At 45.0% G+C, this 13,544-nt stretch overlaps 1 protein-coding gene across 5 annotated transcripts in view; it reads left to right on the forward strand.

Annotated features, from left to right (window-relative positions):
* Positions 1 to 13,544, forward strand: part of LOC119164566 (juvenile hormone acid O-methyltransferase) — a 162,962-nt gene that overhangs the window by 1,114 nt on the left and 148,304 nt on the right. The window lies entirely within an intron of this gene.

Consider the following 13,544-nt stretch of genomic DNA (forward strand, 5'->3'; position numbering starts at 1 on the left):
TGAGGCAGTGAAACGTCGTGCTGTCTGAACTATCCCATCAAAGAATATTTCACACACCAGTGTAGTTATCATAAAGTCACTTTTCCAGTTTCCCCCTTTAATAAAAAGGCGCAATGTCTGTCGACTCGCCCGAGTTCACAAACTGCATGACTAATTTTACATCCTGCACGTCCGGTACAATGCTACTTTCACCAGCTTAAACTTCTCGCCGCCTGTTTTATTCCAACAACGTCCAAAGCTTTTATGGTTTGATTCTTACTTTTAATAACTCATTTCTTCAACCATGAAGGATTGGAATGGCCTTCCTTAATCTATTACCGTTAAAAATCGAGAAAAATTCAAAGAGTTATTCCATGCGCTTTTTATTGAACGACTTTAATGACGCACTTTTTTGCGATCCTGCAATTTCCTGCTCATTATTTTACTGTTGTAGATTATAATAATGTGCTTAATGTCATGTAGTAACTAACACCAGGCCTGCTCAAAGAACTCAATGTTTATTCGAGTGTTCATGCTTCAACCTTGCTTCTCGTCCGCATCTTCTTCATGTTGCCACCCATCCACAATTATTAGCAACATATTCCCACGGGGCCAACGCGATCAGTCGGCAGTTTATATATTTTGAAGGCTAACCAACGGATGTCCTTTTTGTTGATTGCTTGCTCGGAAGCTAGTCCCATGGTACAGATGTGTACAATACCGTCTTTTACCTTGTAACTTTAAAATGACTCTGCGCAGCTTCAATAGTACGGAACGTGTGAAGACATCATGCACGAGCATTGCGTCACCTTCACGTACCTGAGGTAGTTCACGAGCCCGCCCGTTGTGCGTGGACCACCGTAAAAGAAAGTGGGACCACTTACACCGTGCCCATAACTCCACTGTGATACGCTCACGATAGGACTTGCGGTGGAACGAATCCTCTCTCGTCGTGCTATTAGAAATGCTCGCTTTTTTTGCGCAAGGCCTATCACGCGTCTTCCGAGCAAAAGGTTGTATGGAGTCAGCGGTTTCAGTTCCTCAGAGCTGCTGTGCAGGTACATAGAAGCTGCGCTGATGATGTTAGCCTGAACTTCACAGATTGCTGTATCGAGGTCCTCGGCGTTGAGACTTAGGTGTCGAAATGACCATCTCGATGCGTCTCTGTCCATTTGATGAGACGCTCTCACAAGTGCCCCCCCCCCCCTAAAGATCTCCAAAAAACTTCTATCGGACAATTGGTTGCCTTTGGAAGATGAGTAGCAGCTGCACAACTTTAGCGTCAAGTTTTTAACACTTCAGAAGGACATCGTTGTGGCAGGGATTACCTAGCACGTGCGATGATGCGTCAGATACAGCAGGAAGCTTCGTGATCGAATCTCGACGAATGACTGCGTGACGCGCCATAGGATATATCTTCTCTCTTTGCTCAAGTTCAGCTCTCCCTTCGAGTTCGTTGACGTGTGCCCTCATTGCCGGGTCATACTGCTTCAGGGGTTTGGGCTCTTCCTTTATTCTATTGGATTGCGCTTCGAACCAGCGCTCAAGTAACATTTCATTGCTTCAACCGAAAGGTATCCCGATGACCTCTTCTTGTTGTCATAGTTGAACAGATTTGACACCAAGTGCGGGCGCCGCTAGTAAATGTCGAACTTGCACTGGTGAGGGTTGGACGTCTTCTTTGGGTAGCAAACGCGATAAACCCGACTCCCCTTGTCCTGGCCGGCCTTCCTCCCTAATCTCAATTTGGATACCCAGGAAACTAAGCACTTATGTTGCTTCACGATCTCTCTCTTCAGGGGTTATAATGCCGGACGTAACCTGCGGGGCTTCCATCACGTTCTTGGGTTAGAACATCACGAGGTCGTGAGGCAGACACTCCATAATCACAAGGAATGAAGCTTTTTCCATTGAAATCAAAGATGGTTTTTACTCAATTCCTAACGAAAACCTGCTATAAGTATGTAGCAGTCGACTGGTGAGGTTCAGAATGACACCTTGATATCTATTGGCGATTTTTGAAGATTTACACTTTTATCGCGTGTCAACATTTATTATATGGAATGAGGCCGTTTATCAACAAAAAATGCGGTAAATATAGAATCATGTATTGCATCCATACTACGCGATCTTTTTCACGCCAAATTCGATGTTATTCTGTTCGCTAAACTCGCTCAGACAAAGGTTCGCAAGGATTGAAATTATTCTGACGTTTTTTTCTTTTTATTGAGTGTGCTTCAGTGGATGTTCAACACCAAGTTACAGAAATTCTGCCGACAATTAAGCAGTGTCTTCCACCACTTGATGTTACTTATGAAATACCGCAAGGAGGCACACTCTTTCTTGACAAGCCTTCTTGACCTTCGCTTGTCTTCTTCGTTTTAACATAATCGCTAGGGCTATGAACCACAATCAAAAAGCCTGTCCTTGTAGTACCATTCAGCGCACGCAAAGCGGATAAAACGAGGGATTGCCAGGCTGTGGGTTAGGAATGCCCCTGATAAATTCATGCCGGCACGCTATGGCCGCTAGTTTCGCAGGACGAATCAACTGATCATTCTTGGCAGGCTATCCAGTGTTAGAACCGGAGTCGGTAGTTGGTTGCTTGATGCATGCTTTGCGTATGCGAAGACGGCCGCAGAAGAATGGTGAGCCCGATGCTGAAAAAAACAGCGTCGCACCTTATCTGCATCAAATTCCACGTCATTCGGAAAAGATAGGCACGAGAAGAAACATCCGCGTAGTGTTCTCTGCTCCATAAAAACTAAGTCGACTATGTAAACTAACGAATCCCCAAAAAGAGTTGCTGCGCACCTCTGGAAAGAAGGATGCGGCTAAGTTTGTCCAATGTTTCGTAGCTGCCGTCTCCAAGTTCCCTCTGTCGTGCGACGCGGTTCCCATAGGACAGACTGGTAGGTGCGCCAACGAGCGCTAGCGTGAGCACTGTTACAAAGTAAAAAAAAAAGATTTATTCTGGTGCTCTCCTGGCTATACATTGTAAGTCTTATGCATGTACTCCATTCTTTGACCAGTATGTCATCTTGGGTCACAGTTTTAACCAGTTGAGACGAGAGATTACTGTGGCGAACTTAATTGCAAAATATGCGAAGGTGTGTGTGAGTACACCATACGCAGATTTATCTGAAAAAAAAGAAGGCGCAGCACAGTCACAGCGACAACTATAACAGCGGCTTTTCAGAGCCTTTCTAAACACTCATTGAATAACTGCGGAAAGCACACTTGCTTGATGTCCACTATGGCATTATGCTAGCATTCGATATGCTATTTTTGTCATTCTTCCGAGAAACGTGGTAACCACTAAAGAATTGCAAGAAATTTTGTACCCATTGTTCATGCAGTGGCTAATGATAATGAGGAATTGTGCCTGAAGTGGGTATACGCCCCCGCTAATAGGTGAACAAGAACGACCTTCTGTAAAGGGTTGTACCTTTTCACAACCCACTAGTTACGCTATTCGCATCCTGAGACGACAGCGAGTTTTTCCGCTGTTTTAAAACGCTTTATAAGTCGTAATAACGTGATTGATTTTCCGACATTAGGCCTGCCTAAGTCAAGTTCGCCGACAAGTCCCAAGCACCAGCATGGCTTAGTGGTTGAATACTGGGCAGGTACCCAGTGGAACCGGGTTCCAGTCCCACTGTCTCATTGGTACTAAGCATATGTTTTCTAATTTTGCGCGATGTGGTTAGGGACACCGGAGGTGGGAGCGGTGGACAACTGCGGCACTGCGCAAGACCCAATCGGTGATCTTATAACAGCTCTCGTTGTAAAATGGCTATATTTACTGGGGCGTGCTCTGAAGTGTTCATATATGTTAATTAATTTGATACCAACCAAAAGTTAGGTTTTCTCGCAAAGTGCGCAGCGTCACACGTTCATGGTTTTGTAATATGTGGGGTCATGCGTGTGGCACAGTGAACAATATAGTGTGCTTTAGGGCCACGCAATGAACAAAAGTTGACAGTTTAGTGCTCAAACTGTCATCTGTTTTTGCTTTCTTGATCGTAGCATCTGCGCTAATGCAGTACAATTTTACCTGAAAGAAAGTTGGCGTCTTAGCCTAAACGGCATGTCTTGCGTGGATGGCAGCATAGTCCATATTGTGAAGACGCATTGTTTAGTTGAAAAACAAAATTGCGTCTTTGTTGAAACAGCTGCTCGTGAAGCGACATGACATGTTTTCTTTTCAGCAGCTTTTTTTTTTACTTCTCTGCAAGCCCGGTGTGACATGGCGTAGAGTTAGAGGGCTTGCCTGTTCATACGTAGCTCACGAGTAAAAAGCTTTTTCCGTAAACCATGTTTTTACTAATCTCTACTCTAATGGCACTTCGTCTGTACGGTAAACAAATTTTCGACGACGCGTTTGAAGTTGCTGCAGTTTCTTGCTTCGAAGATTTAGGTGTTGTTGCTTCGAGAACGAAACGTTCATGATCACAAAACCATGCTCTTGTCATCACTTAAAGTTGTCCCATTAACTTGACGCATTAAGCTCTGGCACGTCTATGCTCAGGCCGTCTATGGCGCGTCTATGCTCAGGGCGTATGGTTACGAAGCAGTTATACTGTACTGTGGTGTCGGTGGTAATATTCAAGTGCTAGATTTCACTTCATCAGCAGAACGGAGTGTCATTCCTCATTCACGCCTCATAAGCATGAGAGTTGCATAGATTTGGAACATCACATAGGTAGAAGAGCGTTCGTAGCCTCTCTTACTCTGCGTTCAAGGAAATAATAAGTTTCGCTGCAAACTCTGCCCTACTCTCCAATGAAGTTAACGAACTCTAGCGAGAGTAATACAATTATTCTGCTCTTGATGTACTCCCTCTATTTCTGTGAGTCTAGGGGATGATTACCTTCTATCTGGTGAATTTCACCGCACCGTGGATTCTGCTTGAGGCAACCTCAACCTCTTTACTGTACATACAACACCTGACGAAACGTTTCAAATATAAATAACACAAGTGGACGACGTGTCAGCTACTAACAAGAGAACATTCTGTGATCAGTCCGATGCCCATGTGCTGGCTTCATGGCAATCGTTGTAGGAGGGTGCGAACGTTTCGCTGAAATACTCTGGCACACTAGCGATGTATGTGCCCCGAGCAGACGTAACTGTGATTGGCCATCCCGGGAGCCATCGCCCCAGGTCGACGGAGCCAGCATCTGCCATTCCGGTGTGCACGCGTGCATGTCTGCTGACCATGACAAGTGCTCTTATATCACACCTTCTGTACTATCTAGGCACCGCGTGGATCAGCATGAAGCTATGCTCACTGTCGTAGGATCAGTTAGACGGTGACGAGCTTGACCACTGTAGCAAGGTGCCTTCATCACACTTCGACTGTTTCGTCACGGGGCGCAGCTCTTGTGGTGTTCTCATGTGAAGATGTGACTGGAAGCCACCAGAGACTGCCTTTTATTCTAGTTACTGCAGAGACGAAATTGTGGTGACAACAACGTACACGCTGCGATGTCTAGTCACGATCAAGCTGCATAACTGTACGACCTTCTACGCACTGTTTATTGTGCAAGTCTTCACCTGCTCAGCCCGCGAACGTGAATAAAAGCTAGTGCCCCAAACTGTGCCAACAGAATAGTCTGCTAAGCGCGCTTCAGCAGCAACGAAACAGCCGTCGTTCCCCACCAGTGTTTGGCAATCCAGGAATGCAGGTTATGTCAGCTACGAGAGAGACCCCACAGACACAACGAGCATGTATATATGGCATTTTGATTTTTTTTATTCTTTATTTGTAACATTGAAGTGGAAAGGGGTAGGCGTCGCCAAGTAACGGTGACAAGGACTCCTTCGTTCATTTTATAATTGAATAAAAAAACACCCGCGGGGATTGATTCTGCTCACGATGGCAGCTCAGGACCCAGTGGCTCCGAGCCAACGACTATCAATGCGGAGCAGCCAAATGTCTTCAGCCCGAGTGCGATTTTGACAGGTCTCCTTGCCATTTGCAGCATGGCTGAGTGTAAAGAACGTGTTCAGGCACTTGGGCACGGGCGCATGATCAGCTCCCGAACAGTGCCTGGCCCCACCACTCATAGATGTGTGACACGTTGGCCTCTGAGTGCCTAATAGAATTACTGCACATACTTTCATAAAATTTCGTGAAGAAAATGACGTAAATTAGGGCTAGTGTACTTCCAAATTTATTAATTATTGCGTGGGAACCATGCATTAAGCAAATTTTACAAACAGAAGTGTTTTGTTTTTTACCCTCTTCAATTTAAATACATTTGAGGTTGAAATTAGCCTTGTTGTGTAGTTGTAGCAGTATAATTCACAGTTCAAAGCAATGCACTGTAACACTTTATTGTCGCTTTTGGAAACGCCATTCTGAGAGGCTGTTAATTATATTTAGTGACTTGCGGCGACACTGCAGTTAACGATTTTCAGGTTAAGGTCTTGTACTCCCACCTTCATCGGGAATAAAATCCTTGAAGAATAAAAGCCACCGATTCATCATGGCGGTAAACTACGGACGTATAACGTTCCTGAGCAATACAGCTTCATATGCGAGGAAACAGCTTCAATTCCACAAGCCGACGTCCTTCGATTGATGCATCATCGCTAATAAATTATTTACTTGTGAGATCAAACAAGCACACATCATTTGGAGCAGCCGCAGGTGGAGACGAACATCCACCGCAGCTGTTGAACTTTGGCATTAATAATTTATTTTCAGTGCGGGTCCCTGCCCAGCAAAGTCGCAGCGAGAGATGACAACCTAAAATGCCTTTCTAGCATCGACGCTGTATCGTAAGCACCTAAATAACCACGATTACAAAGGCTCCTTGATCAGGTATGAGTAAGCCTGAGTTCTTGCATTTCAGAATCTTCAGAATTTTAGGACTGTGGCCCCTTAACTGCACTAAATACAAACGTGGTGTGACGCACAGGTATTGTTGGTTGCTTAGAACAGATAAAGTGACGGCAATCATACATTAAAATGGTTCTGTACACTCCGAAGCCACAATTTATCCTTCAACTTTTTCGGACTGATACAGGAGAGGATTGCCTAGAAGTGCGTATAGTTTAGCTAGCTGAGTTGCTCATGCATGATAAAAGGTAAAAACAGCGCCACCTAAAAGAAATTAATAAAGAAAAATAAAAATGACGTCTGTAGCTTACTTACAACAGTGTTTTATCACAAATTTCAAGAATATATATATATATATATATATATATATATATATATATATATATATATATATATTTATGGGTGAAAAGATAACTGGCCGTGGGCAGGAACCGAACCTGTGACTTTCATATAACGCGTTCGATGATATACCACTGAGCTACCACGGCAGCTATCCTTCCAGCCACTTTATTGGGTATATATGTGAATTCGGGTATATATGTGAACACTCCTACGTTTAAATTTTCACGTTGAACACTCCCACGTTTAAATTTAAATGGAGCCGTCTGCTTCAGGCGGGTGCCTTCGTTCGGCTGTGACGAAAATTAGGTAGGTTTTTGATGCGATGTTGAGGGTGACTTGGGTTTCCGGTATTTCGCAGCACAGCCACTAGTCCCAGTCTCGTAGGCGCCGTGGCAGAGAAGGCGCTTGAGTAGCAATGATTTTCAGTGAGGCCTTCGGGGGCAAGGGTGCCACACTTGTTACATTGTGTCGGAGTGAGGAGAGGGCACTTTGGCTGCCGATGGCTGATAGTGCCGCACCCAGTGCAAGCCGGAACAGTTTTTTTGTAAGGGCGGATAAACGCCGCCACGCAATGGTATAGAAGAAAAAGCAGGGCAACTTCGTGCCCTCAAAAGTCACTACCACTGCCACGAAGTCTACGAGTTTTTGGAACGCGAGGACTGTTTCGAGTTTATTCAAGTTCTGATTTTATCTTTTCCGCGGTTTCAGTAGGGTTGATGGTGATGACACTGCTGCACATATCCCCTGACACCTCGGCGAGGCCTCGAACAGGCTGCTGTCAAATACCCACTTGCAGCTGGAAGCCACCAAAGAGTTCCTCTGCCATAGCCAGCATGGTAGTACTGCAAGCCAAGATGTTTTCATCCCAGATCGGCCACACTTGAACTAGTGTGGTGGTGCGGTCACCCAGGGTGCTCTGGATTGCGTCGCCAGCACTATCAGCTGGGACACTTGTGCGCAGCTCCATGGGAAGGCGTGGTTTTGCGACCATTATGTAGTCATCTCGAGAGAGACGAGGCGTCTGACGCAGATGCTACTTGCGTTGCTTCATCGGCTGCAATGAGGGAGCAGAAGTACATGCACCACCGGTGGGTCTGGGTGCCGGCGTTCCTTTCACAGCTGGGGAATCACGGCCAGCTGCGGCGTCTCGCTGTTGCTGGGACGCAGACATTGGTTGCGCTTGCTTGAGTTTCCGAATTCGCACCATGTCCTCGAGATATTCGTCTTCTGACGGCATAACTTGCCCAGGGGAAGCAATATCCATTTACACTACTTGCGCTGAGACAGGGTCATAGCCCGTAACCACGTTGGCAGCCACCATCGCTGGGCCGAGTGCCACCACAAGGGTCTCCCCTAGTGAGGCGGCATAGACACCAGAGGGAGAATTGGCTCAAAGTGCCTGCCAAATCAGAGCCCACCTAGACAGGAGTGCTGTCTAAGTCAAGCGTAGGACTTGGTGACGAGAAACCTAAAATTGACGGTGTAGATGCGGTGATTAGCAGAAATTGAAGAAAGTCCACGGAGCCAGTGTGGAGTGCGTCCGTCACGATTGAGAACTCACAGCGGCCCCCTGCGCTACGCGAGAAATTCGTTTTTTTTTGGGGGGGGGGGTGCAATTACAGCCTTTCGTCTCTATGGCAGCACAAATTCTACCTGCGCAGCAACTTGCTACGCGTGATTGATCTGTTTTTTTTTTGCGCATTTTGAAGCAATGTCACGTAGGGCCATGCGGACAAACTGTGATAAAGCCTCGCCAATGCTTAGAGGCTTGCCCCGTATTCCTCAAGAAGCTGCGGATTGCCTGCACATCCCTCCGTCGGCTGAAGAGATAAAGGTTGCACTGACATCTATGAAACGTGGAACGGCCACTTTGCCAGACGGTTTTCTTGTCGAGTTTTATTTCACATTTTGGAATGACATTGGTAATACCTTTACCATGGTTATCCGGCGATGTTACGAGGACGGTGTCTTTTCATCCAGTTTTCGAGATGGACGCAGTGTGCTTGTCCCAGAAGTTGATGCTTCCTCTGTTAATATTGAAGATTGGAAAGCTATGATGCTCCTCTACGTTGATTATAATATATTTGCGACGGCAATTGCTTAACGTTTGAGGAGTCTGTTGAACGCCCTGGTGGGTCATCACCAAGCTTCACGAGTGCCTGGAAGAGAAATGCACAGCTTGTCATTTACAACACGTGATATCATAGCCTATAATCTGTCGCGGCCTGCGCGTGGTATCTTTGTGTCTTCGCACCAGGAAAAAGCGTTTGACCGACTAGAGCAGACGTATATTTTTAATGTACTCACAGCCTTTGCCTTTCCTCATTCGTTTGTGTAAATAATCAGAATGACCTACACTGGTCTAAAAAGCGCACTAGTTCTGAATGGCTGGGAAAGTGCTGCCTTTTCTATTACACGTGGGGTCCGTCAGGGATGTCTGTTGTCTCTTGTACTGTTTGTCCTCAGCCTTGAGCCATATTTGCGTGCCCTTTGTTGCATTGCTATCTGTATTACGGTGCGTGAAAGGCATCGCCGATGAACAATGTTAGTCACGTCACCTTGTTATCGTACATGCGCCAGTGGCTGGTGGGTGTATATATTCTGGCTCTTGTTCTGTGACTGTATGAATCGTTGCTTTGTGCTGCAAGCAGGCAGTGTCTTTAATAAAGGTGTTTTGTAAAGCCTTGGTCCTTATTTCTCGGCGAATGCAACAAAGTGGCGACGAGGATGGGATGGGACAAGAACTGAAGACGGCAGTGGCTCTCAGCAAGCTACCGAGATTTGCTCCCGGCAGCGGCAGCTTCGACGTGTTAGTCGAAAGATTCGAGCTCTACAGCACAGTCAATGAGATTGCCGAGGCCAAGAAACTGCATCTGTTCTTGAGCGCCATCGGAGAATAAGCATACGTGACGCTCCGAAGTCTGCTACTACCCAAGACGCCGAGCACGTCGTCATACCCGGAAGTCGTGTCGGCGCTGAAGAAGCACTATTCTCAGAGGTGAGTGAAAGATACCATTTCAACCAAAGAAAGCAAGCCTCTCCAGAAACTGTCGCAGAATTTATGGTAAATCTGAAGAAAGTGGCATCATTATGTGACTTCGGCGCCTTTTCGGAACAAGCACTTCGTGGCCGCCTGATAGCAAGCCTGCATTCCGAAGCCATACATTGCCGGTTGCTGGCCATGAGCGATAGTGAGCTCACCTGGGACCGTGTCTGGAACAACATTACGGCCATGGAGATGGTAGGGAAAGACGCCGTGGAAATGGTCGCGGAAAACACCGTCGAACAGTCAGCCAGCGACAGTGTCCTACATTGGCAGAGCCAATCAGCAGCGTTGCGCCGGAGTTCACAAAGTGGGCCATACACTGGCCACGTCCCCGTCAACACAACAAAGACTTCGGTGACGCGGACTAAGGCTCTCTGTCAGCGATGCGGTGAAAAACACGCACCTGTAAGTTCTCCTTATCTGAACAGCAGGTGTTATAAATGTCAAAAGAAGGGCCATGTCACGAAAATGTGTAAAAGCAGGGTTGTACGTCGGCTAGAAGAGCAGCACTTGTTGGAAACTGAACTGATAACGCTTGGTCACACCGATAACCGTTCGGGCACCCGTGCCATTGTAATAAATGTAAGACTAAAGAGGAAAGAAACACCCATGGAACTAGGCATGGGAGCGGCAGTTTCTATTATGTCCGAAGCAGAGTGCGTGAAGTATTTCCTGGGGCTAATTTCAGGCAAGCAGATGTCAGACTTGTTGCATATAACAGTACACCCGTCGATACCAAACGCGTCATTGACGTTGAAGTGCAATACCACGATCAGTGCTTTCATTTCCCGTGAGTAATTGCCAAAGAGACAAAATGGGCAAGAGTGCCTACGATGTTAGGCTGTTTATTTATTTATTTATTTATTGTACCCTCAGGGCTTTACAGCATTGCTGAGGGGAGCGGGCACTGACGAAAAAATGTTAAAGAAAAGAATACATAGACAAGACACTAGAACATTATTAAACACTGGAAAGCAACTATTATCAACTGCAACTATGTTATACACCCAGTAGATTATACAAGAAAACTAACAACAAAATCAAACGTTTACATTTCCAACACCAAGTATGTTATCGAGCGATGTTTTAAAACTGCAAGGCGAGGTGATGGATGCAACTGATTGTGGGAGGCGGTTCCAATCCTTGCAAGTTTTAGGCAGGAATGAGTGGGAATATGTTGATGTCTTGAAGCGAGGAACAGCAACTTTCTGCGCATGGTCAGTAGGAGTTGAAATGTATGACGGTGGGGTTATTAAAAGTGAACTCAGAAGGGAGTTGTTGTAAATTTAGTGGAACAGTACGAGACGGGATAACTTACGACGTGTAGCGAGTAAAGGAATGTTAATAATTGATTTCATGTTTGTTACGCTGGCGGTACGGTGATAATCTGATAATATAAATCTAACAGCGCGATTCTGAATGCTCTCAAGTTCGTTAACTAAACTGATATTACCAGGGTCCCATATCGATGACGCGTATTCCAAGTGCTGACGAACGTACGTAAAGTAAAAAAGCCTTTTTAAATCAACAGGGGCCATGTAAAAGTTTCTTCGCATGAATCCTAGAGCCCTGTTTGCCTTACATGTGACAGAGTTGATATGATGTTTCCAAGATAGGTTGTTAGTAATATGGACACCAAGGTATTTATACGAGGGGACGGGATCGAGTACGGCGCTGTTAAGGAAATAATTTGGACATGCGGTAGTATTACGTGATATGCGCATAGACTTGCACTTCGAAACATTTAATTCCATTTGCCATAATTTACACCAGTTAAGCACGTTAGTCAAATCTGATTGGAGGGTAGTGATGTCATTATTATTAGATATTTGGCGATAAATTACACAATCATCCGCGAATAGGCGCATTGTTGAAGAAATATTGTTCGGCAAGTCGTTATTATAAATTGGGAACAGCAATGGCCCAAGGACAGATCCCTGTGACACTCCGGAGCGAACTGGTATAGTAGACGAGTCGAAATTATTAGCCGATACGTATTGGGAGTGGTTAGTAAGAAAGCTACGGATCCAAGAGAGCACATATGAGTCAATTTTTAATGGGCTTAGTTTATGTAGTAGTAGGGACTGTGTTACTTTATCAAAGGTTTTGCTGAAGTCTAGAAAGATGCAGTCAGTTATTGTTCCATTGTCAAGGGATATGTGTAAGTCATCGGTAAAAAGTAGAAGCTGTGTTTCACACGAATACTGTTTTCCGAAGCCATGCTGAGCGGGTGTAAACAAATCATTGTCTTGAAGAAACTTGATAAAGTGAGAGTAAATGACATGTTCTAAAATTTTACATGGTACTAATGTGAGAGAGAAGGGACAAAAGTTACCTGGATCGTGGGTTGTTCCGGACTTATGTAAAGGTACCACCCTATTAATTAACCAGTCGTTAGGAAGCACTGCCGTAAGAAGAGAATGTGTGAATATTCGTTCAAGGATTAGAGAAGAATACTCTGCCGTTTTTTTCAAGAAATTTGTGGTGATACCATCGCAGCCGCATGAAGATGAAATCTTTAGTGTATTGATGATGGGCCGTATTTCTTCCGAGCTAATGACAATGATGTCCATTGAGGGAAAATTAAACGGCTTTGCAGGAAGTATGTCATTACTATTGGATGGTTCAGAGAAAGTTTCAGCAAAAGTACGGTTAAGTAAACATGCACACTGATGATCCGGAATTACATTACTTTGGGATAATAAAGATAGGTTGTTATGCTTGTTACCTTGTGCTATGTTCCAAAATTGTTTGGTATTTTTTCGCAGCACTGATGGTAAGGTTCTATTAAAAGAGGTAAATTTAGCTACTTTTAGTTCACTTAAGTAGGTAGCAGCTGCAGATTTGTAAGCTAGCCATCAAGCCGAAGACTGGGACGTCCTCGCAGCTCTAAACAGTCTTTTCTTGCGGTTAGAGAGTCTATTTAAGTGTCGGTTGTACCAGGGAGAATTAGTATTGCAGTACACCTTTCTTACCGAAATATATTTATTTGTTAGTTCCGAAATTTTGCTTCTAAATAGGTTCCAGTTATCTTCTGCAGTGCGTTCAAAACTTGCAGGGAAAAAGTATCTAAGAAAGAGCATAATTTAGTATTTATGGTGTTAAAGTCAGCTCTGTTATAAGCTTTGATCATTTTAAAACGATTGGATGAGCGCAAACGTGGAAATGATAGAGAAAAATGAATTATGTCGTGATTACTTAACCCAGGCAGCAGTGTTATCGGGGACACAAGATCTCGAGATGACGTCAACACGAGACCTAGAAATGATGATGTAGTCGAGGTGACACGTGTGGGATGCTGAACTAATTGTGATAGCCCAAAGTCAT

The sequence above is a fragment of the Rhipicephalus microplus genome, chromosome 8, assembly GCF_043290135.1.
Source record: "Rhipicephalus microplus isolate Deutch F79 chromosome 8, USDA_Rmic, whole genome shotgun sequence".
Taxonomy (NCBI): Eukaryota; Metazoa; Arthropoda; class Arachnida; order Ixodida; family Ixodidae; genus Rhipicephalus; species Rhipicephalus microplus.